The sequence below is a fragment of the Rhinopithecus bieti genome, unplaced genomic scaffold, assembly GCF_001698545.2.
Source record: "Rhinopithecus bieti isolate Rb0 unplaced genomic scaffold, ASM169854v2 scaffold_6708, whole genome shotgun sequence".
NCBI lineage: Eukaryota > Metazoa > Chordata > Mammalia > Primates > Cercopithecidae > Rhinopithecus > Rhinopithecus bieti.
In genome coordinates, this window is record NW_016806329.1 from 3,009,601 (window position 1) to 3,035,041 (window position 25,441).

The following is a 25,441-nucleotide window of genomic DNA, read 5'->3' on the forward strand; positions in this document are numbered from 1 at the left end:
TTTGAAAAGTGAATGGATGATTTGCTTTTAAAATCAATGGATGATTACCTATTCATTTGGAATAACTTTAAAAACTAATATTCCTGGTTAAGTAGCAGATGTCAAACAGGAAAATAAACTATTCATGTTAACTGTAATCTATTTGATAAGTTATCTCGAATAAGAATAGATTTGTATATATAAATAATATGTATATGCATATGTGTATCCACAGTGTATTTTAACCTGTGTGTATATATATATACATACACATATAATGTAGGGATATTTGTGTCCCTGTACATCAATATTAAATATATTTATGTTTGTATTTGCTAAGGACTCTACAAAGAAAAATAAAACAAAATTTCTACATGCAATTCACAGGGAATTTCTTTCTCAGTCTCCTTCCATAAGACATTTTGAAAGTAATCATTGTAAATTCTTAGAAATATCAATTTAATTCAATGTATATTTATTGAAGTCATACTATGAAATATGAATTATATCAGACACAATGAATATTAGAAAATGAGTAACATATCGCCTCAGGTCTCAAAGGACATCTAGTCTAATGGTTGAGATGAATACATAATCAAATAGCTCTAATATATCTGAAAACTGCTCAATAGGAAGATACATGAAATATTCCTTAAAAGTGGAGAGCCATTCCTGGCTGTGGCCAGAGGGAAAGATTTGACAACACAGAGTTTATCAGAGAAATGTTGCAATGGGAAAAACTCAATGCCCCCTTGTTTGTTCTACAATGTAGGGGCTAAGAGCAAGAATCAAATATTTTGAGAATGAAAATGCATAATTAAATAGTTTTTCTTGGCAGAGAGTTTCACAGGAAACTGAGGAAATGAAGATGTGCTTGATATCACTTTTAAAATATGAGAAGAGATGGGACAGGTTAACAACATGTATGGGCCACATAGAGAGACAGTAAAATTCCAGTATGATACCAGTGGAAAGGGTATTATGTCTGGTAGTGACTGGGATGAGACAAAACGGTAAGCCAGAGGCTTGCTCTGAAGAGACACACTTTGCACAGCCGGGAAGATGGAGCTAAACAAATACCAGCTCTTCTCTTATTTATTGTGTGTCCTTGACAAGTTAATTAACTTTTCTAATCTGGAATAAATGGTATTAAAATATCTCCTTCAGAGCACTGTCATAAGCTACCATTGTTTCTCATATACCATGATTTAATATGTAGACTTTTTTCCCATAAGTAATGGAAATTCACCTGAAATTGTTTTAAAAGCCATAGTAGCAGCAGAGTAGACAGAAGATGGACTGGGATGTCAAGAGGTCGAATGTAGTGAGGCCATACCAATCATTCATGTAACACATGATATGGGGGCTGAAAATCAGATGGTGGGCTGGAGAGAGAAGGTAGTTGCTACAGGAATTTGGAAGTACAGGCCTGACTAGAATGGTAACGTGGTTTTTTTTATTGACATGCGATGAAAGGATAAGACATTAATTATAATATTAAGGTCCCTGATTTAGACAATTTATTATTGGTGATATTATTTGAGAGAATGGGAGGCATGAAAGAAATACTAGCAGATCAGTAGGAAAGATTGCTGAGTTAAGTTTTTAAAGTCTTGCTTTTGTTAGAAATAAAACTGCAAAATAAATTACTTTTTTTGCCAATTGTCTTCTTGAATTTTGTTTTCCCTTTTCTAATAAATAGAAACTGCTGTATAGTGAACTGGAATGTGACTTAATTGTATAATTCAATACAACTCAAAGACATGTAATGTGTTTAGCTCTATGACATTGTAATGCTTTGTTGAATTTTCATCTTACTATTTTTGTATTGTAGATGCTTTGCCACATTATCTCAAGTCTTTACTTTTTACTTACTCCGTTGAAAAGGCTGCTTGTAAAGCTATCAGACATAAACCAAAATACCTTGAGAACAGAGACATTTTATTTTATTTGCCTTGAAATCTGCCCACTGTATTTTGTTGCTGTGATCACAGTAAATATTCACATATATTATGCCACAAAATTATCCTATATCTTTAAATGCAGACATTTCTTAAACTCTTATTGCTAAGTTAATTAACTTCCAATTTGGTTGACAAGAGCTAATCCAACAGACTCTTGGTGCTCACAAGGGTCCTGAGAAATTGCATTCCAAGATTATAATCTATTGTGCTTCCAACATAAAACACGAAATTCAAAGCAGGAGGCCTGATCTAACCTTCTGGCTCATTTGAGTCATTCAACTATAACTAATTAAGAAGGTTTGCTTTCGGGAGGCCTGGACCCATTTTGGATGTCGGGCCTTACCCAACAGCCACCTGGTCCCAAGCAGCAAAGCTAGGAAAGGGTGAAGTAACATTCCCTTCCCTGCGACCTGACTGACACACACTGTGCTAATCACATTTTGCTTGTGCCCATCGGCCCAGTCTTTTACCTATGTCATCATTCTGCCAGTTACCACCTCCTGCTAAGTTTTCTGCTGCGTAGTTTGACTCTACACAGTTCGTTCTGAGTGTAGGGCAGGGAGAAATTAGGTGAACAGTTTTCATTATCAGCAGCAGCAGTTGTGTGTCATGCTGAAAATATCCACAGTAAATTATTAGGAGCACAAGGGAAAAGGAAAGAGAAAGACTGAATGTTAAAAGCCTCTGAGGTAATCTGTGCAAAAGATAATAAAGAGAGAACAGCTCCCTACCCTAAGACCAACTGCCTGAAGAGCTGGGACCCAGGTCCCCACACTGTATAGTATTACAAATGTTCTGAAACATCTTGTATTAATTCTTACTCATTAGGCTAATTTTCTTTTCAAGAGGATATAAGGCAATGGAAAAACTCATTTCAATTTTGCACATACTTGTTTTAAACAAGTCATTTAAATAGAAATCATGTAGTTATAAAAAATTAACTTTTAAGTCAGGGTTTAGAAACACATCACTGAAGGAAAAGGCAAGAATTTCTTGGTCAGTATACAAATAAACCTTTTATAAGGTTACCCAAATGTCATTTTAAAGGTAGGTGGAATTTAACATGTGTATTTAAAGAATAATATTGTTTTGCCTTTAAATTAAATCAGATCTTTCCCACCTAAACATATTTAAGAATAATATTTTATTTCTTAATCTTGAAAACCAATAGAACCACCAGAACCAATTATTCAAATGACAGAAACTTTAAATACATATTTTATTAACTACATATTGTTATGAAATTAAATTATGTGGTTGAAGTAATATATATTTGTACCAAAAAGCCTGACATCTTGACTTGTGCACTCTGATACCTCATTCAATTTCCTTATGAAGGAAGATGGTTCCAGCATATAGGAGGCAGGCTAAAATTGTTATTACTATTAACGTTACTTCCCATTATGATTTCTTCATTTTGGTCCTAAATGTGAAAAATCAACATACGTAATGAAGTTCTAACACAGTAATCCTAGTATTTTCAAACTTCATCAAATGAAACATTTGAAATAAAAAAACTGGTATAAATACTTTGAATAAAGAATTTAAGAACTTTTCATTTGTTTTAAACTTGCTTATATATTAAATGTTTCTACAAATATATAAATAATAATGGGAACTTCCACTTTCATCATTGTGACAGAGTCTCCAGATCAAGAATTGATCTTTTGTGAGGAGACTTCCTGAGTTAAGAGTTGAAGCAGAGGACCAGAGCAGGCTTAGATGGATACTGGTCACCCACACATACCTTTCCTGAAGGAATTTTGCTGCCAGGTGTTCTGGTGTTTTGGAGTTTGTGCAGGGCAGCGTGGTGCAATGATGCAGTATGTCCCTAATTTGTTCATGCTTTCCTGTACCCACGTTCCTCATAAGTGCTTGTGCACACTGACTCCAGGCTTTGCCCTGTGATTTTCTTTGGGCAATGGTAACAGTAGCAAAGATGATGTAAATGGACTTGAAGCATACTTGTAAATTGGAACTTGCCCTCTTGCTGCTTTTAAAGTCTGTAAACTCTTGTTGTCAGGTAAACAAGCTCCAGCTGTTCTGCTACATGACAACAGGCCACCGAGAGAGAAGCACCAGCCATCCCAGCTGTCCCATCTGAGGCCATTAGAAATTACTCAGTCATTGTTGACCTACCAGCTTACTGCAGAAACTTGAGTGAGTAAAGATGAGATTAGCCAATTCCAGAACAAATTAAAACAACCACCGTGCTGAGATTAACCCAAATTTCTGATCTGGGGATTCATAAGCTAAATAAATATGTGAATGTAGTTTTAGCAAAACTAATGTGGTTTGTTATGTAGCGATAGCTAGTTAATGTAGACAGCATGGCAAACTGGGAAACCTCCTATATATAATGGTACTCTGGCAATAATAATTCTGTGAATGATGGTCATAACAATAAAAATAATAAAGCCTCATCACCTAAAGGAAAAATATCCCATGTCTTTGACATGGTACATTAGGTTTTCCATGATCTAAACTCTGCCATGATCTAAACTCTTTCCACGATCTAAAATAAAATTATTTTATTTTATTTTAAAAATACAATTAGTTTATTTTCCTAATTTCTGGACAATCTCCCATTACGCAGTCTAATTTCAAGCGTAAAAATTCATATTCATAAAGGCAGAAATAAAAGTTTATCAATAAACAACGGCCTCACACTTCTACTCTGCTTCACTAAATTCCAAAAGGTGATTGGGCATTATTGATGTTTTTTTAGGAAGGTTCTTGACAAAAATTCTATACTCAGGTAAGTCACCAGAAATAGGTGAAAGCAGAGAAAATATACCTATCTTTCTTGAAAACATACCTCCAAGAACAATTTCAGCCAACTGAAACATGAATTAAAACAAAAAGGATAGAAATGGGAAAATTACAGTATTAAATAATGAAGGAAGTTAAAACATTACATGCTTAAGAAATATAATATGGTATAAGAATTTGATGCACAAGCTAAAATTAATTATGCATATTCATATACAGATGTCCCTGACTTATAGTAATATGGTTTGGCTCTGTGCCTCACCCAAATCTCATGTTGAATTGTAATCCTCATGTGTCAGGGGAGGGACCTGGTGGGAGGTGATTGGATCATGGGGGTGGTTTTCCCCACGCTGTTCTTGTGTTAGTGAGTTCTCATGAGATCTGATGGTTTAAAAGTATGTGGCAGTCCCTCCCTCGCTCTCTGTCTCTCATACTTCCACGTATGACATACTTTGTTTCCTCTTCACCTTCCACCATGATTGTAAGTTTCCTGAGGCCTCCCAACCCATGCAGAACTGTGAGTCAATTAAACCTCTTATTACTCAGTCTCAGGTTGTTCTTTATAGTAGTCAGGTCATTCTTTATAGCAGTGTGAAAAACTAATACAGATGGTTTGACTCATGATTTTTGACTTTAGGATGGCTGGAAAAAATATATATTGACTACACTCCTTGACCTCCACTCAGGATGATACTTTCAACTTATAATGAGTTTATTCAGTCATAACTCATCATATGTTGAGGATTATGTGTACACATATACTCATGTATATATAATATATAATATGATATGTGCAATATTATATAATATATTATATATGCAATTAAAATTAAACTATTATCATTGTGGAGAATGGGAAATAGGAGAGTGAAAAATGAACATCTGTCATAAAAGAATTAAAAATTAACTTTGTTAACTGATAACTAAAAATAAAATCCTAAGCCCCCCAACTGAGTAAACAGACACAGTCCTTGGTCAAAACTGAGTTCCCTGCCATGACTGGATAAGACGTCAGATGCCTTGTTATGCTCCTGCTCTTTTGCAGGTTAGATACAACTGACCAGTATTAAAGTTAAAATACAGACCATAAGACTGACTGAATGGGCTTTTTATAACTATAAGATACCAAATTATAAACAATATCTAAAGTCATGCTAGGCAGGAGTTAAGTCACACATATCTACACTTGGAATAAACTATGCTCTAATTGTCACAAGGATTTTGTTATTTTTCTCCTTTTTCTCTAGGAGCGAAACAAGCATTGCCCTTGAGATAAGTAATGTTGAGCAGCTGCAGAATGCCAACCACCAGACACTAACTGAGGCTCCCTGTTCCACAAGTCATAACACAGCTTTGATGGACAAGAGACTGATTTCTGTAACTTTCTCTTGGTAAGAGACCACCAACCATGGACTGATTCGGGCTGATTTACAGAGGCTATGCATCCAAGTGCCTTCACTCATGTACCTGCTTCACTTTTTAACGCATAGGGTCCAACTGTAATATATTTAAATGTTAAGTCTCCACCTCAGAGAGAACATTGGATGCATGTTAACATGTTCGCTTACGACCCATGCCTGAGACTTCCCATTTATAAATATTCATAGCTCCTCCTGTATCCTCTTGAATATGTATACTTGCCCAACTCATTCACCATAAATTCCTGTTTTATCCCTTCCTCCCTCTAAGAGCTTGTTTTCAATTTTCAGCTGGAGGATGTGCTTCCCACCTGCAGGTGATAATCCCCTTCTTAAGCAATAAAGCTCTCTTTTCTAAATTAATAAATTGATTCATTTGTTTTTCTGTTAACTTAACTTAGGTAATTAGAGAAAAATTGGCTAAATCATTTATTTGAAAAAATGTCAAATGTAACTACAGGTGGAATTAAAAGCTGGGTAATAGAAACTGAGATAACAGCATTTTTAAAGCATCCAGAAAAGTAGATTGCCTGCAAATTGATGAAATAAATTTAGCCTGACTATGAGCTCTACTATGTAAACAGTGTAAGCTAGATACAAGGGACAAAATACATTCAAATTGTTAGGACAAGGTAATTGTCAGCTAAGAATTGACACCCAAAGATCTTTCAAGTACTATGGTTAAATAAGAAATTACCAGATAAACAAAAGGTGAGATAACTTACTATGCTTCCTTACTATTAAAGATGTAAGTACCTCAACCGGAAGTAAATGACTCAACAGGCAAATCTAAGGTTCTGAATGTATGGTGAAGCACAAGGTGGTAGCTATCTGTGTGGAAAAGTGAAGGATGGGTATTACGGGAGAGGATCTGAGAGGGCAAACAGTGTATTGCTATGAGATTGGGAAGGGTCTATTTTTCAAGTTGGGTGATGGTTTCATAAGTTTGATTTTATAAGTTTGTGATTGAAAAGTTACATATAACTTACATGTATTTCTTGTGGCAAATACTACATCAATCTTTAAAGGATAAAAAAAGAAAAGAAGAAAATTTCAATTGACTGATTTGTTTGACCTATATTATTTTGTAGGGAACAAAAAGCTGTACAACAAAAGGAGATAGATGCAATTAATGACGTATTTTGAATTCTGGGAACTGAAAATTTATAGTTGGGCTAGGCATAATTTTCTATAGATAATTTATAAATTTTAAAGGAATTTAGGGATATTGCTTACCAAAATGATTCAAACCTATTTCTCAATTTCCCTTCATCTTTCAGTGTAACATGATTCTTCCAAGTCTTCAAATTCTTTTTTTCTCTGTAACTTCATAACAATTCATCACTAAACATTATTCAGATCCAACCTTACCTCTTTAATTTTATTCCAAATGTCCATGCTTTCATCAGATCTACTATAAAACGTTTCAATAATATTAACTTGTTGTCTACTCAGACATATTTTGCAAACTACCAAGAAAAGAAACACCACAATGTTTTTTCATCAATTATTCCAACCCATAAAAACCCACATAAACTTTCTGTCATGTACTTTAAAACTTTAAGTCGGAACTTGTATTAGCCTAGATCATTTGACTACAATCTGAAACTTAGCCTTTGGGGTTTTGTTGTTGTTGTTATTTAAGTGAAGGTTTAACATTCATCAATTCACACAACAGAAGGGTCCAAGTCATCTGACTCAGAGTACAACTTTATCCATGTGCTCAAATCACAACATCACAAAACTGTGTCCTTTCACTTCTTTTTCAGCTATCTGCTGTTTTGACTTCTTTCTAAGGAATAATTTCACCATGAGATGACAAATATGTTTAGAATTAATCCATGTCTAACATTATACCAGTTTAACAACTCTCGTGAGAAGAACTCACTGCTTTTATCAGATTAAGGAAAAGTCTCAGACCAGATTCCCACTTACATAACTTGGTGCATGAAACCATCCTTTAAAGAGGTCAGGACCAAGTTACATACATAGTGCTTAGAGCACTATGGGGAATATGGTGAATTTCACTCTAATAATGTGAATAGTAAGGAAGGGGTTATTTTCCACTCTAACATTAAAGTAATGATAGTGGAGGAAGAGGGAAATAAACACTGAGCTGATGAGAAGAAAATACGTTCAATCCAGTAGAGAACTCTTTTTTCTAAATTTCAAGAAACTTATCAAGTACAACTTTACATTAATTAATGCAATCGTATTTCCTCCTTATTGTTATCATAAGTTCTCTATCCCATTAAAGCAACCTCTTTAATGAATTACACGTGTCTCATCCATAGCCACCACTATGTCAGGGCAATTATAACTTACTTGCCTAGAAGGTCCCCTAATCTCTCTGCCTAAACTAGCCCTTGCTGACTAACTCTCCACACTATTTGCGATATTGTATGCAAAACTACCTATCACACAGTAAATACTCAGGGATTATTTTCTTTCTTTCTTTCCACTGTTTCATCCCCCTTCTTTCTCTCTTCCACTACTACTTCTGTTTCATTCAAATTTTCTTTCTTATTTTATGAGACTTCCTGTAGTATAACCTCATTTTAATGACTCCATATAGCTTATTAAACAACACATATTTATTAATAAATGAACATTTTATAATTACTATTTCTCCAACTCTTTTTGCTTGTGTTAACTGAATGAGACAATTAGCACTTTATTTTTTGCAAATCTGATTTTCATGGCTTCACTGTAACCTCTAAACTGGTTAGGACTTTAAGTGAAATATTTTATTTTGTATGTTGTGTAAAAATTAGCATAGTAGTGAGTGGCAATAAACGATCAGAGAGACTACTAAACTAGAAAAGAGAATATCTAAGTTATAGTTTCAATTCTATCACTCACAAGCTGTGTACTTTTGAACAAATTATTTACATTCTCTAAAACTGTTTTCTCGTCTCACAAATGAGGATGTAGAGATCTGCCCTGCCTATACTACACATTTATTTTATCAATTAAATGAGATGATGCATGAGAAAGTGTTGCTAACAATGAAGAACTACTGACCAATTATTATGATAGCTATTCAAAACACTTCCTGGAGTTGGACACTGGGATGCAGAGAGTGTCACATTGTCACAATAGCCTACATATAAAAATCACAATTTCATCAAATGTGCTGAAGGACGTTGTTAGGTTGGAGGGCAGAGAAAAACAATGTTTTGTTTGTTCCCCAGGTACAAGAGGGGTATGAGTAAATAGTTTGCTTATAAACCTGAGACTATTAAAAAAAGTCCAAATACCAATTTCACTCACAATATAGCAGAGCCCACTGAAATGTAACCCCAATGGCAAATGCCATCACAGTGATTTTATAACTTATTCTGAGTTAGCCCGCAGATATGATTACCTTGCTACTGAAGAGGTGACAGAAAGAAATATTAGAAAGAATGTTTAAAATGTAGGACAGAAATATGGGAAATACTACGACTATGTGTATCCTATAGACCCTTTCTATGTTTTTCATATTCTGTGAAAATTATTGCTGCTGCTACTTCTAATACCAGAGAAGGTAAGCCAGTGTCTGTCCTGAGTGGTGCCTTGTATACCTATGGCCACCTAGAGAGAGAATTCTTTGGGAAATATTCAGGAATCTTCTGTTATTTGCTAACCTTGCTTCCCATGAATTTGAAGCGGCTAGTCATAAAACTACTCAGCAAGAGTCACCTGTTTTATGTAAGTGCTGTGCTTAAGACAAAACAGACCATAGAGACAGAGTTTTGCTCTTGTTGCCCAGGCTGGAGTGCAACGGCATGATATCGGCTTACCACAACCTCTGCCTCCCGGGTTCAAGTGATTCTCCTGCCTCAGCCTCCAGAGTAGCTGGGATTACAGGCATGCACCACTACCCTTGGCTAATTTTGTATTTTTAGTAGAGACGGGGTTTCTCCTTGTTGGTCAGGCTGGTCTCAAACTCTCGACCTCAGGTGATCTGCCCGCCTCAGCCTCCCAAAGTGCTGGCATTACAGGCATGAGCCACCACGCCTGAAATATTACAGGCTCATTTTCATAGCATTAAGAGACTCCCCCGCCCCGCCCCAAATAACTCTTCTTAGCTCTACCACTTTTAATGTTACTTTATTTTTTTAACTTTGTTACTGCCAACCTTGTTGCTAATTACTATTTCTGTCCCCCTGTACCACCAGTTGCCATGCTCTAGGCTAGGCCTAAACCTGTTTATGATTTATGAGTAAGTAATCAGCGTGAGTTCTTTTTTTTTTGAACATATTGCTTCAGCATTAACTGCTATAATGTATATTAAGCATCACTATAGTTCATTCACTGTTCTCTTATACCAGCTATACCACGTATGATTTCAGTCCCCATCTAGACAAGGGCAAGTAAGCATGGCCATCTCTTCTATGTGTTTCTTTGAAACATGCTGGGAAAACTTGACCTGCTGATTTGCAGCCCTTTTCTCTCTGACAAATCTCACTGGCTGCCTTTTCATATTACCATGCCAACTGCACATTCCAGACTCAGTAGAAAAGCTCCTTAGGATGGCCCTGAGGTGTTGGCACTGCAGGTATAAATCTGTGCTTAGTCTCCTCTTCATCATTCTGTTCCTCCTGCTGCAGCCCACTTTTCAAATGAACTGGAACATTAGCATAGCTTTCCACCAGGCATGACTCGAGGAGGGGCAAGTGAGAGGCTAGGTATGTGACAAGGACAGCACAAAGTCATGTTAGACTGCTCTGTGGCAAAGAGGAGTTAATCCAAGAAAGTCATGTCAAAATATTGTATTTTCAGTAATTGTAATAAAATAATATTAGCTGCTCCATTATGACTACTACCTATTGATTGCCTACCATTTAAGAGATGCCACATTAGTTTCAAATGTACAGTATTTTGCCAACTTTCACAACACCGTAGGAAGATATTATTGCCTCAGCCTTATAAACAAGTAAACTGAGTACTGTTAACTTATGAAAAATTAAATCACCAATATGTAGGTCATGGTTTAAGAATTATTCCAGGGTCATTTCACTCCAAAATTTTGCTGCTTTCTTACACAGAAATAAACAAATGTGCTGTAGGACTAAGTAAGTAAACCCTCTATCTATCTATCTATCTATCTATCTATCTATCTATCTATCTCTATATAGATATATATGTGTGTATATATAGGTATATATCTGTATGTGCATAAAGAGAGAGAAAGAGGTACATAGGCTTGTATATGTGTATGTGTGTATATAAATTGCCACTACCTGGATATAATATTATGATATTGGTTAGTAGGGAGAGCAAAACATAGATGAAATAAGAGATTATGGAGAATTATTTCAAAGTATTCTTTCTTATATAATGTGTTGACAATCATAGATTTTTATGTTACTTTTAACCCAGCTATAGGAGTTAATGAGCCCTGATTATTAAGGAATATGTCTTCACAATGTATTTCCATGTTTCATCAATTGTATTAGATGGAAGGGAAAGACTAGAAGGCTCTCCAAATCAGATCGTTCATGCCCAGAATTGCTCTTGGAAATGTACAGCTATCTAAATAATGACATCTAATCACTTCAATATAATGCTGACACCCCTATAGCAAAACTTCACAAACATGCTGCTAATACATTGGAAATATCTGGTTGAAAGTTTTGTTAAATGTTATTTTCCAATAGACAATTACAATAGTTGAATTATGCTATATTGAATTGTTGCAGAATTAGGTAAGCATGGGTTTAGGAAATTGAAATTCTGAGTTAAGTCTGAAATTTGTCTCCTATTACCAATAGGACTATAAGCAAACAGACTAAATTATCACAGCCATAGTGATTTTATTTATAAAATAGAATGACATTTAATTCTTTGCACAATTGTGAGGACGAAATGAGATCATGTGTATAAAGCACTCTACTAATGTTTGTATACTATTATTATCATTATGCTCTTTAAAACATAAAACAATATTGCATTGCAATTTTCCCACTGGTTCTATTCTACACATAGATTGAAATAGAACTTCTTATTGTGAATTATAATGAAAAAAGTTGAGTAATTGTGAGTATAAATGTGAATGATAGTTTTTTAGGAGAATACTGGAAGTAGCTAAGTTTCTGAAAAACCCCATTATATTTAAGTATATTAATGCAATTATAAATAATTACAGAGGATTTTAACAAACATTGTTGTTTGGCTTGTTATATATATTAAATAACCAAAGACCACAATAGAAAATTGAATTCCATAAAGAAGTCACTTCATAAATTATTCATTTTGAATATTTTAAGCTGTTTTAAGAATGGCACTCCTACGTACCTCAATTAAGACAGCAGCCTAAGGTCAGTTTCAGAGTAGACATGGAAATGAGAACTGTTTTGTTGCTTACAACAGACTAGTATCTGAAAGTGACTTTTAGGAAATACAATTTTGTAAAAACTCACGGAGCTGGCTTGATGTCAGTTATTACTCATTTTCATTTTCCAGTGTGCTTGATTTCTACCACAGCAGCAAAAATGTAAGTCAAAGAAAGGGCTGACCAAGTAATTATTGGTATTGAAATGTGGGTTAACAGAGATGAAAATCTCATTTATATTAGTCACAGATACATTTAGGATAAACAGACAGACTTAAACTATGTGAAGGAAATTTATTAAATGGGAACTTTTCATTGAATGCTAACAAAGGATTACTTTATTAAGTAAGTTTGACTCTCTTCTATACCCCTTAACAGCTCCTTCAAAAATTCTTTTCTGTTGATTTACAAGAGACGGTGACATAAGATAAATTATCTGTTTTGATTTTCTGTCTTTTTTTTTTCTTTTTGTTCTATATTCACTATATATTCTATATTTTTTTCTCCCACTGCTTACCTTGTGATAAAATTTACTATTTTTATCTGTAGATAAACTTCAACAATCTATATTGAGCATATTTTAGTATTTAAAACAATCTCCAAACACCACCAAAACAATAAAACTATATCACATAGAAGGTCATTGCAGAAATTTTATTATTTAAAATAACCTGATGAAAATATCCTGTTTTAATTGGTATGAAAAAAATGCCTCAAAGTCTATCTCACTAGTTCAGATAAATTTTACATATTATTTTAAATGGCAGATAAATTTTTTATATTGTGTTGTTAACACATAAACATTTGGGCAAAGTTTTAGCTTATACTCATTTGCTCTTTGAATTTTTCTCACAGAAATGATAAGCTGGAAACAGCAAGATTTCACTGCATCTAAGCAATAGCTTCTGGGGAGAGGCTCACGTTGGACATTCACGAACAAAAATGTCTATTCAGAGAAATGTTTACCTTTTAAGATTATCAAACTGAAAATAATCTGAAGATAATAACACCTTTTTTTTTATAATGCCACCAAAATTTTCTCTTGAAATGTCAAATCAAGTTATGGAATACTCATTAGTAAAATTATTCAGTGGTACCTTACGATAAGTAGGGTGAAGCTCGGTATTCTGATCATGATATAAAACACTCTCTTTCCAGTTCACATCTCAAACCACATCTTGGATAATGCTTGATTTCTGTTTCTAAACTAACTAAAGTTTGAGTGGTTCTCAAACTTTAGTGCATGTCCAAATCACTTGGAGAGCTTGTTCAAACACAGATTTCTAAGCCTACTAAGTAGGAATGAGATGTGATTTAGTAATATTTCTAACAGTTTCTTAGGATGCTGATGGTGCTGGCCCGGGAGTTTAAGACTAGCCTAGACAACACGGTAAGACCTTGTCTCTACATTTTTTTTTTTTAAATTCACTGGGCATGATTTCAAACTCCTGTAATCCCAGGGACTTTGGAGGCTAAGGTGGAAAGCTTGCTTAAGCACAGGAGTTGGAGATTGCAGTGGCGTATCATTGCACCATTGCACTCCAGCCTGGGTGATCCTGGGTGACAAGGTAAGACCCGGTCTTGAAAGAAAGAAAGAAAGAGAGAAAGAGAGAGAGAGAGAGAGAGAAAGAAAAGAGAGAGAGAAAGAGAGAGAGAGAGAGAAAGAAACAAGAGAATTGTTCTATTGTTCCAGCTACTTGTATTTCCTGACCAGCTGCAACTGCATCGTGTTTGTTGTCTCTCTAATTACTGCTTATGCCACTTTCTCTGCCCAGAAGAAATACATTTTGTCTTCCACGTGCCTAACTCTGAATTGTTATTCAAAACAGAACTCAAGAAAACCTTTTCTTTTCTTATTTTTTTTTTTACTCCTTAGTCCTTTAGGCTGAGTTAGAAGCCTCTCTTCTGTGCTCTCATAGAATCCTGTGCATGTCTCCATTATTTTACACAGCACAATGTATGGTAATTGCTTGTTTTGTAAGCTTTCCACCAGGTTGTGAATGTCTCAAAGGCAGAGACCATGTATAGTTAATATTTGCATCTCCAAAATCATTATGACATGGGGCATTCAAAAAAAAAAAAATACGTTGATTTGAAATGCTCTCTTGTGCTTCTTCTACATAGAAACTTTAAAAAAATGACCAACAACTATACAGTTAGCAAGAAAGAATTGAGGATAAAGAATACCCCAGACAAAATCAAGAGGAAGAGGATGGTAGAGATAGGTCCCATTGGAGTGTCAAATAAGTGCAAAGTCAAGCTTTCTGACAGATGCTGTCTAGAGGAAGGCTAGTTTAAGAGAAGGACAAGGACAGACTAAAATTAGGCAAAGATGATTGTTTCATGTAGGTCTTGATATGTAGGCATAGCCTTCAATGTCAGATTCTGAAATATACCTTCTTGCTTTGAGAATATAAACTTCTATACCAATTACAATAAGTTAAAATTATTTTTAATTATAAAAGAATTTTGTTTTATTTTAGCTCTTACTCAATGGTTTGGATGCTACTATAGTTTAATAACCTGTAAATAGTACTCACACAGATACACGATTTCTTTTTCCTATATAGATACTACCTGTCTCATAGCTGGATTGATCTTAAGTGTTCTCAAACTTCAGAAATGCTCAAAGTAGTATATTTCATTTCTGGAATAATGGAAAGATTGCAATCCCCCATTATTTATATTTTAATCGGCAGTTTTGTCATTTTACATTGGAAGGCGAAGGGGAAGTTTGCAGAAAATGCTGTAGGCAGTTCTGCATGCCAGATTTCTGTATGAAAAACAAAATTCATTCAAGGTAAAAGAGACAGGGAAAAGGGTCAAGGAAATAAAAACCTTGGGACTTATTAAGATTGGCCATTTTCAATTTATAAGACATAGATAGTAACAACTAGAATGTAGAAAGATAAATATTTTTATTAAGTATCCTTGAAGCTTCAGATTCAAAAATACCACCCAATCTCTCTGGGGAATTTGATTGCCAGGCTACACTTCTATGGAAGACAATTAAGGCTCACAAGAAAGCAATGTGATGATCAATAAGACTTTATGGGTTGTCCTTACTATATAACGATATCCTGGGAAACCCTAGGGCAAAATAATGGTTCTCATGGCTGATGGAGTTCATGGGCCCTTTAGCATCTCTCTACAACCTTTTCTGCATTTATTTCTAGTGGCTGTTTTAAGGCTGTGTGTATGCACTACCTATTTAGCCCAGGAAGTCTGGGGCTCATAGAGAATCAAGCCAGTAGTCTTGAGGACTGCTGCAGGAATGTGGAGATGAAGAATCAATGTACATTAGAAGCTTTGTTATTTGTGTCAGAGAGTTAGAATGTACCACTAGCTCTTGAGGCTGAAGGTATTTATGCACATGCATAAGGATATGTTCCTAGTTGTGTCCCGTCTACACTCACAAACCCTTAAGAAGGGGCTGGCTGTTCTTTTCCAGTACCTTTTTCAAGCTGAGAAAACAAAAATGAAGATTAGGCAATGGGTGTGTGTGTTGAGGGTGCAGGGGGAGTTGAAAGAGTTTGGGAAAATTGGGAGGAGCACAGAAAGAGAAAGCAAAATATCGTAACAGGAAAATATAAGGTCTTTTAGCTTCTATATGCCTTCAGAGAGGAGGTTCTCTGTGCTGCTCCACATTAAAATGTTACTATACCAAGAATTTGAAGAAATCACAACTTTATATTTTAAGTTCTATTTTATTGAACAAACCTACCATTTTTAATCAGCTGCTAACATTTGCATTTAATATTCTACACTATGATTTGAAACTAGTCTCAATTCATTCAGCTAAAATGAATCAAAGGAGAGGGGGAAAAAAAGCATGCTTAAAAGGATTAAATTACTGTAACTGAAAAAGAACATTAGGACTGAAAATTGTCAAGGAATGGGTTGGAATTTTTAAAATCTGTCATATTAAAACACTGATTTTAGCCATATACATCATTCTATATGTATATTACAGACTGGTTATTCTTAGTATTGTCCCTATTTTTTTTTTTTTTTTTTTTTTTTTTTTTTTTTTTTTTTTTTTTTTTTTTTTTGCATCAGCAGGCTATTAGAAGGACTGCTCTGAAAATATACTTGGGTGCTTTTTTGGTAATGGAGACTAATATAATTTTTGAACCAAATTTCATAATGTTCCTCATGAGCTATGAGACAAACAGGTAAGAAAGAGAGAGAAAAGAATTACATGTCAAAATATAGTGAGTACAAATTCACGCAAAACCCAAAAGGAGATATTTTTTCTTTAAGTCTTAATTCTAGAAAATTCCAAGTATTATCATTCAATTCAACCTTTGAGAGGGTATCTTACTCTTCATTTGCGCTGAATTTGTCCTAATGCCTTTGCCACTAGCAGACAGATAGATTGATGGCATCTTCACTAACTTCAATTCAGAAGTTTGTCCAAGAGATCCCACATCCCATTAATAACTAAAATTTAGGGTCAACCTTTAAAAGCAAAAGCCATGTCTCCATATTCTTTTGTTTTATTTCTTCCCTTAAGGTCAGAAAGTTTGACTCTCTTCTATACCCCTTAACAGCTCCTTCAAAAATTCTTTTCTGTTGATTTACAAGAGATGGTGACATAAGATAAATTATCTGTTTTGATTTTCTGTCTTTTTTTTTTTCTTTTTGTTCTATATTCACTGATCTTTTCTTTGCAGTTTTCACTTGTCTCATCTTTTTGCCATAATTGTTTAATGCCTCAATTTAGTTACTGCTTTTCATACTGTGTTCCAATGATGACATGGCTCATCTGGAAAAAGCAGCAATTATTGTGCAGGACACAGTTGCATAGCCTGGAACAATTTCAGAAATACCAAATCATATGAAAATATTTATGAGCACACATAATAAATAGGAAAAGCACTGCGGTGGGTGCATTTGAGGATACCAAGAAATGTAAGTATTTCCTGCTCTTAAAGTGCTTAACATCTATCCATTTGGGAACTCAAGACATAATTACAAAACTTAAATATTAGAAATAGATTGAAATGGAAGTGAAGGCACCATTAGGATAGGAAGCAACCTGAAGTAAGTGATTAATTACTAAAAATGTGGTGAGCACATTAGGCATTCAGAGGACAGAAATATCTCTTCATTTTGGGATGGTGAGAGAAAGACTCAAGATTTAGTAGTCTGATATCATAGAACAGATTCGGGTAGGCTGTGGTTGTAAGCCATAGAGAGTGAAGGCCAATAAGGGGGTTAGCAGAAATACTGGAAGGTTATTCAAGAAAGACACATGGTAAGGCGAAATCTCCAGACGGAGCAAATCAATTGCAATTTTGTGGATAGTGAACATTCAGTTTCGGAGAGAGAAGAAAAGTTATATACCAACATATCAAGAATCTGGGAAGTATCTCCCAGCCAATGAGGAGTCAGAGGCATGGTTTCTGATCAAGAAAGTGACATGATCACAGCAGTGTTTTCTGAAGATTAATCAGATATTATATGTTGGACTACTCAGAATAATAAGACTGCTCGCTGAATTAGAAAAAAAAAGGATATTGAAGGAGGGAGGGGCTTTTTAAAAGCACTTAATGCACCAGAGATTCTCCTGAGAGGCTGAGAAGAGGGAAGAACATTCCTTCTCTCTTTATACCGTGGTAAGCTTCTGCAAGTTATGAAATGCTCAAGTATGTATGAAAACAATAAGATTTGCTGAGTTAAAGAGTGATATTTTCATATGCTAATTCATTTATATTTAACTTTTAACAAGTGGAGACTAAGGGATAGCACAACCGATAACCCATTCTCATCCACACCTCACTCCCTCCATAAACACACACATGCACAACACTGAACCCCGAGTTCAAGATGTCAAGAAGAGGGGATGTTGTTTTAACTCCCTTCACAAAGAAATCTGAAAATAGGAACAAATAGGCATGAATGATTGAAACAAGGGGAGATGTCTTTCACACACACGCCAGAAATTTACAGCACTCTTTAGAAGAAAAAGAAAAGAACATGCAAAAGTGCATGAGGGGGTTCAGAGAGTAACTACACATAAAGTAGCATTTTATTCCAGCTAAAACCAAATAGTTCACCAGACTCCAAGGAGTTGGAGCTGAATCTAAGACATGGCATGGTTCAGTCTGTGGCGCAGAAGCCTATGTGTGGCAGCCACAACACACAGTTGGCAAAGATTACCTATTGAGTAAGAGCCTGGGAGAAGGGGAACAGCATTAAGTGCTGCTGTGTCTTTCCCCTAATGCAGGAATTGAGTCAGATCAATCCTTCCCCACAATAGCTGTCTCATTACTATGAGCAATGGGATATCTAGGCAATGTTGACTAAATGACTATGTGCTAAACATTTTTTCAGGCCTTGGCATTAACAGGGAAATGCAAAACTAGTCACAGCTCTTGCTCTTCAGAAACTTATAATCCAGAAGGAGAAATTATAAAACATTAACTAATCACACAAATAAGTGTGTAATTTAAAAGTACTATAAGCAGTATGAAGAAAATAAGAGGCATCCCTGACAGTGTGTGTATGTGTGTGCACATGCATCAGGAGAAAATGATATGTTTAGAAAACATCCCTGAAAAACAGGCATTTTGGTTGAGATTTAAGAATGAGCAGGCATTAACTAGGTAAATGGAACTGAAGATGAGACAGCTGGGGAAAAGGGAAAAGCATGTGCTAAGGCACATAGGGAGGAGAATTGAGGACTTAGGGATGCAGAAAGACTGCAGATTTGGCTAGAAAAGCACGCGAGGGCAAAAACGTGGCATGGGAAGAAGGCGCCATGGTGGGCACAGTGAACAGGAAGTTAACAAGATGGGCACTGACGACAGTAAGACCTCAAGAGACTTTATATTTACCCTATGCTGTGTTCTGAATATTTGTGTCCCCCTGAAATTTATATGTTGAAATTTTAACCTTCAAGGTGATGTTACTAAGAAGTGGGGCTTTGGGAAGGTGATTAAATCATGAGGTCAGAACCCTTATGAATGGGATTAGTGCCCTCATATAAGAGACCCCAGACAGCTTCTTTGCCCCTTCCACCACGTGAGGACACAGCATAAAAACGACTGTCTATAAACCAGGAAGCAGGCCCTCACAAACAGAATCTGCTAGTACTTTGGCCTAAAAATCCACAGCCTCAAGAAACGTGAGAAATAAATTTCTGTTGTTTATAAGCCACCTAGTCTATGGCAGTTTGTTTATAAGTCACCCAGTCTATAGGAGGTTGAATTGAATGAGATACCTAAGAAATTGGTAGCCAGTAAAGGATTTTAAAGTGGGGGACATTTTGAAGTAATTGCTCTGACTAGGGTTTGGGTAAGAGACTAGAGGCAGGCAAGTGTGCTTGCAGGACGATCATTCAAGAAGTCACTGCAGAAGGCGAGGTGAGAGATGGCATGCTGCTGAAGATACAAATATGAGCTTGGAAGCTACTTAAGAGAAATATTCAACATTGATAATTGGTGGATTATATATTGGAGGTAATATAAAAAGATATTTCAAGAGTGAATTCTCAGTTCTTACTTGCACAATAGAGTTGGAGGGATGATTCACAGATGAAGCACATCACGGAATAGAAAGGACAAGGCCTTTTCAAGAAGGGGTTGGAGAAGCTTATGGCTTCAGTTTGGACTTGCTACATACGAAAGTGCCTGTGAAACAACAGTGTTGAATATGTCTATCAAGCACGAAGGATAAATCTGGGCTCAACATACAAAATTGAAAATTACTAATATTTTCGATGGTATACATAAACATGGGGAATATGGTATCATTGAATCAAAGGAAAATAAAAATGAGACTAAACTCTGAAAAACTCTGGCATTTAACATTACAGATGGGAGCATGAATCTACAAAGTATATTCAGAAAAGAGATGGGAGAAGAGTGTGATGTTTCAACCCAAAGGAATACAAAATATAAAGGTAGAAGGATTTGTCAATAATGGCAGCTGTGCTTGAGGAGTCCGGTAAGAGAAGGAATTAAGGATCCCAGAAATCAGCCCCATGAAAATATTCTGTGACTAAAATTTAATAATTATTATTATATAGTAACACTGATAGTTTAGTAGTACTAAGTTTAATAAATTTTAGTACACATATAGATTCATATAACTATCTCTACAATCATAAAATGCAACCATTTCAATACCCCCTAAACTTCTTCATGCTCCCTCTTCATAATTATAACCTCCTCCCAAATCGAAACCCTCACAAACATTGATTTCTTCTCTATCATTATAGTTTTGTTACTTCCAGAATGTCACATAAATAGAATCACATAGTATATAACATTTTGAAACTTGTTCCTTTCACTCAACATAAGGCTATTGAGATTTATCCAATTTTTTGTGTTGTTCATATCAAAATTTGTTTACTTTTATTAGTGAGTAATGTTCCATTGTACAAATGTACCACAGTTTAAATGTCTGTTTATCTATTGAAAGACAGCTGATTTGTTTCTCAGTTTTTAGTGATTATAAATAGAATTCCTATACACACTCAAGTACAGATATTTGAGTGAAAAAAGTTTTTATTTCTCTAGGAAATATCAAGAATAGGATTATAGGGTTATATGTTTATGTATAACTGCACAAGAAGCGGCAATACTTTTCCAGAGTGGTTGTATCATTTTGCCCCCCAGCAAAAATATGTGAGAATTCCAGTTGTTCCACATCCCTGCCAGCACTTTACAGTATGCATATCTATCTATCTATCTATCTATCTATCTATCTATCTACCTACCTACCTACCTACCTACCTACCTATGTATCTACCTAAATTGTCCTTTTTGGGGGTATGTAATGGTCTCACGAATTTAATTTGTACTTCTCTACTGACTAATGATGCAGAAGATATCCATCTTATCAATTGTCTAGATATATTCTTTATATTATTTGGTGAAGTGTCTATTCAATTCTTTTGCCTATTTCCAAGTAGAATTTTATTTTCTTAAATGTGAGTCTTGAAAGTTCTTTTTACATGCAGGATGCAATTCATTATAATATCTGTGATATGCAAATATTTTCCTCCAGACTATAGCTTATCTTCTCGGTTTTGTGAAAGTATTCTTAACAACGTTTTAATTTTTATGAAGTTCAATTTATCTTTCAAAGAGAGAGTGTGTGTGTGCATCTGTGTGTGTGCGCGCGTGTGTGTTACAATTTTGGCATCATGTCTAAGAACTTTTCGCCTAAGTCCAATTCAGGAATATCTTCTCTTATGTTTCCTACTAAAAGTTTTATACTTAAGTAATTTACATTTAGGTATATGATGCATTTTTCATTAAATTTTACTTTTGATTTAAGTTGTAATTTTGTGTTGGCATATGGGTGTCTAAATGTGATCTATAGTATGGTTGAAAATAATACTTTTTTCTCCAGTAGGTCATGAAAATAAAGTACCAATATAGTCACAAAATGCTTATAACAGATTTCAATCCCTTATGATTTTCCCCCATAAAATAGCAACATATACTATGTTATGCAATAACTCATTAAGATTGGGATACATTTTATACTTATTGATATGTTTCAAAGACAAAACTTTACTTTCTTTTGCTTTATTTGGCATAGATTTTGTTATACATTGAATATATATAAAATATTATTTAGCAGATGGGAAATATATCAAAAAAAACTAAAATGAGGCAAAAACTAGAAAGATTCCAAATTATTCTATACCTAGGATAAACCAACAATGGTACATACCGACAATAGAATACTATTCAGCACTAAAAAGGAACAAACTACTATTGATCCATAGGTATAATAGGATCTATAGGCAACAATATAGGTAAATCCCAAATACATTATGCTAAGTGAAATAAGTCAGAATCAAAAGGCTACATGCTTTATGACTTCATTTAAAGTTTATTCTATATTAGGTGAAACTCTAGAGATGGATTATAAATCAGCAGTTGACAAGAGTTAATGGTTAGGGGAGGATTTGACTCCAAAGGGGTAGCACAAGGAAATTTGCAGGGATGGGGTGGTATAAATCTGTATCGCATCTTGGCTGTGTTAGTAGTTTCATAACTCTATGCATTAGTCAAAGCATTAGTATTTTTTTTTTTTTTTTTTTTTTTTTTTGAGACAGAGTCTCACTCAGTCGCCCAGGCTGGAGTGCAGTGGCGCGATCTCGGCTCACTGCAAGCTCCGCCTCCCGGGTTCACACCATTCTCCTGCCTCAGCCTCACCAGTAGCTGGGACTACAGGCGCCTGCCACCACGCCCAGCTAATTTTTTGTATTTTTAGTAGAGACGGGGTTTCACCGTGTTAGCCAGGATGGTCTCGATCTCCTGACCTCGTGATCCACCCACCTCAGCCTCCCAAAGTGCTGGCATTAGTGTTTTTTAACTAAAGGGCAAAAGGAGTAAATTTTACTATATTCAAATTAAAAATACACTTTAATAAAATAAGCACGTGTGTATTTTCTCTCAAATTTGAAAAATAGAATGTTTTTAATGTATTGGAACAACCCTATAGACTCCCCACATCCCATAGTTAAACACTATCCTGTGCTCGGAAATTATGATTCCCTAGCTTTTCCTTAGTGTTTCTCCTTATATAAGTATATTCTTAAACAATATAGAGGAAGGCAGACCAAGAGGGCTGAATAGATGCTTTCACCAATCATCCGTCTTGCAGGAACACCTATTTAACAACTATCTATATTTAAAAAGCATTTTCTTAAAAGGCAAAAATCAGGTGAGCAATCATAGTACCTGGTTTTAACTTCATATCACTAAAAGAGAGATTGAAGAGGGTAGGAAATACGGTCTTGAATTGGTGACGCCACCCCTCTCTCATCCCCCTGGCAGCAGCTGCATAGCACAGAGAATCTGTGTGCTTGGGGAGAGAGACCACAGCAACTGTGGGATCCTGCATTGAACTCAGTGCTGCTCTGTCACACTGGAAAGCAACACTGGGCTAAACTCAGCTGACACCCATGCATCAGGGGGCATTTAGGCCAGCTGTAGCCAGAGAGGAACCACTCATGCCAGTGGTCAGAAGTTGAGTTTTGGCAAGCCTTGCCACCATGGGATAACATGTTCTGGGGTTCTGAAAAAACTTGAAAGCAGTGGATATTCGAAAACAATCGTATGTTTTTTTCTTCCCCCCCCCCCTTTATTCTATTGATATGCTGTATCTCATTGATTGATTTGCATATGTTGAACCATCCTTGCAGCAAAGGAATAAATAACAGTCAAGATGAATGACCTTTTTTCATGTATTTTTTAATTCAGTTTGTTAGTATTTTGTTGTGTTTTTTTGCATGAATATTCATTAGAAATATTGACCTGTAGTTTTCTTTCTCTCTCTTTCCTTCCTTCCTTCTTCCTTCCTTCCTTCCTTCCTTCCTTCCTTCCTTCCTTGCTTCCTCCTCTCTCTCTTTCTCTCTTTCTTTCTTTCTTTCCTTCCTTCCTTCCTTCCTTCCTTCCTCCCTTCCTTCCTCCCACCCTCCCTCCCTTCCTTCTTTCTGTTTTAGTTTGTTTGTTTTTTGATGTTTCTTTGTCTGGTGTTGGTATCAGGGTAATATTGACCTCATAGAATGAGTTTCGAAGTATTGCCTCTCTCTCTATTTTGTGGAATAGTTTGAGTAACATTGGTATTAGTTCTTCTTTATTTATTTTTATTATAATTATACTTAAATTCTAGGGTACATGTGCACAGTGTGCAGGTTTGTTACATATGTATACATGTGCCATGTTGGTGTGCTACACCCATTAACTCGTCATTTACATTAGGTATATCTCCTAAAGCTATCCCTCCCCCGTCCCCCCTCCCCACAATAGGCCCAGTGTGTGATGTTCCCCTTCCTGTGTCCAAGTGATCTCACTGTTCAATTCCCACCTATGAGTGAGAACATGCGGTGTTTGGTTTTCTGTTCTTTTGATAGTTTGCTAAGAATGATGGTTTCCAGCTGCACCCATGTTGCTACAAAGGACACAAACTCATCCTTTTTTATGGCTGCATAGTATTTCATGGTGTATATGTGCCATATTTTCTTAAACCAGTCTGTCACTGATGGACATTTGGGTTGATTCCAAGAATTTGCTATTGTGAATAGTGCCGCCATAAACATATGTGTGCATGTGTCTTTAGAGCAGCATGATGTATAATCCTTTGGGTATATACCCAGTAATGGGATGGCTGGGTCAAATGGTATTTCTAGTTCTAGATCCTTGAGGAATTGCCACACTGTTTTCCATAATGGTTGAACTAGTTTACAGTCACACCAACTGTGTAAAAGTGTTCCTATTTCTCCACAACTTCTCCAGCATCTGTTGTTTCCTGACTTTTTAATGATTACCATCCTAACTGGTGTGAGATGGTATCTCATTGTAGTTTTGATTTGCATTTCTCGGATGGTGAGTGATGATGAGAATTTTTTCATGTGTCTGTTGGCTGTATGAATGTCTTCTTTTGAGAATTGTCTGTGCATATCCTTTGCCCACTTTTTGATAGGGTTGTTTGTTTTTTTCTTGTAAATTTGTTTGAGTTCTTTGTAGGTTCTGGATATTAGCCCTTTGTCAGATGAGTAGATTGCAAAAATTTTCTCCCATTGTGTAGGTTGCCTGTTCACTCTGATGGTAGTTTCTTCTGCTGTGCAGAAGCGCTTTAGTTTAATTAGATCCCATTTGTCAATTTTGGCTTTTGTTGCCATTGCTTTTGGTGTTTTAGTCATGAAGTTCTTGCCCATGTCTATGTCCTGAATGGTATTACCTAGGTTTTCTTCCAGGGTTTTTATGGTTTTAGGTCTAACATTTAAGTCTCTAATCCATCTTGAATTAATTTCAGTATAAGGAGTAAGGAAAGGATCCAGTTTCAGCTTTCTACTTATGGCTAGCCAATTTTCCCAGCACCATTGATTAAATAGGGAATCCTTTCCCCAGTTCTTCTTTCTGTCAGGTTTGTCAACGATCAGGTGGCTGTAGATGTGTGGTATTATTTCTGAGGGCTCTGTTCTGTTCCATTGGTCTATATCTCTGTTTTGGTACCAG